Source organism: Trypanosoma equiperdum, assembly GCF_001457755.1.
Source record: "Trypanosoma equiperdum strain OVI genome assembly, contig: ctg_66, whole genome shotgun sequence".
Lineage (NCBI taxonomy): Eukaryota > Euglenozoa > Kinetoplastea > Trypanosomatida > Trypanosomatidae > Trypanosoma > Trypanosoma equiperdum.
The window spans coordinates 16,431-17,471 of record NW_027124609.1 but is presented as its reverse complement, the minus strand read 5'-3'; positions in this window follow the sequence as shown (position 1 = coordinate 17,471).

Genomic DNA, 1,041 nt, shown 5'->3' with positions numbered 1-1,041 from the left:
CATTTTATGGATATTTGTTAGGGTTATAATAGTAGTTGTAGTAATGATAATAATAATAGAAGAAGAGTGTTGTGAGTGTGTACAATAACATTATAAAAAGTTTTCTTAATAATGGGTGAGTAGCAACAACAAAAGAATTTAACAATTAAAGCGCTTCAACCAAATTAAGATACAGCTCGAGGAATATTATAAAAAGAGAAAGGTGGATGGATTACGCGCACTTCCAAACGAAAGTATTATTATGGGCAACACCACACACAAGGAAATGAGAGAAGGAGATTACAATCATGGAGAGACAAAGTCCAGTGTATACACCTAATGAGCTCACTACAACATCCGCGAAAGCAGCAACAAGAGGTAAAAAAGAATGAGAGAAAATAGGGAATAATGCAACGAACTGCAGCAGATCACAACAAATAGAAGAAAATTATGCAGGAGGAGATTGTGCTCCACACTTGACACAAAATGAATAAATGCTGCTAAGGAGATAGTGGTAACTGTAGATTTTTAGTGATACGGCTAATTGCAATGTATATCTGCGAGAAATAAGTCGAGGTTGGGAAGCATTGAGTAAGACGATAGTGCATCATCTAAAATATACTTGAGGAGGTGATGCAAAATTCAAGGAGATCTACTACTATCGATTGCGAAGACAATAAGAAATGAATATGAATATGAGTGAAAAAAACAAACAGAAGAGGAAAAACCACGAGCAGGATGAATGGTTTTCGTGTAACTTTAATGTAATGTAGAAGTTGTATTCTAATCAGTGGTATTAGAAGTGACTAATATTTGTGGGAAATAATATGATATTATCGTGTAGCGGATTTTGAAACTGGGAATACTATTGGATTACAGTGGACATAAAAATGAGAAGCAAAAGACAAAAGTGCCTAAAATAGCACACATATTAACAGCTAGTGGAATTTTATGAGGTTAAAAGTTTTTGTAATGACGCACTAATTCTATACTTGTATTCGAGTGAGAAATATACACCTTTTACCGACAGAGTTGTACATATTAGAAGCGAGAGTGAATCTA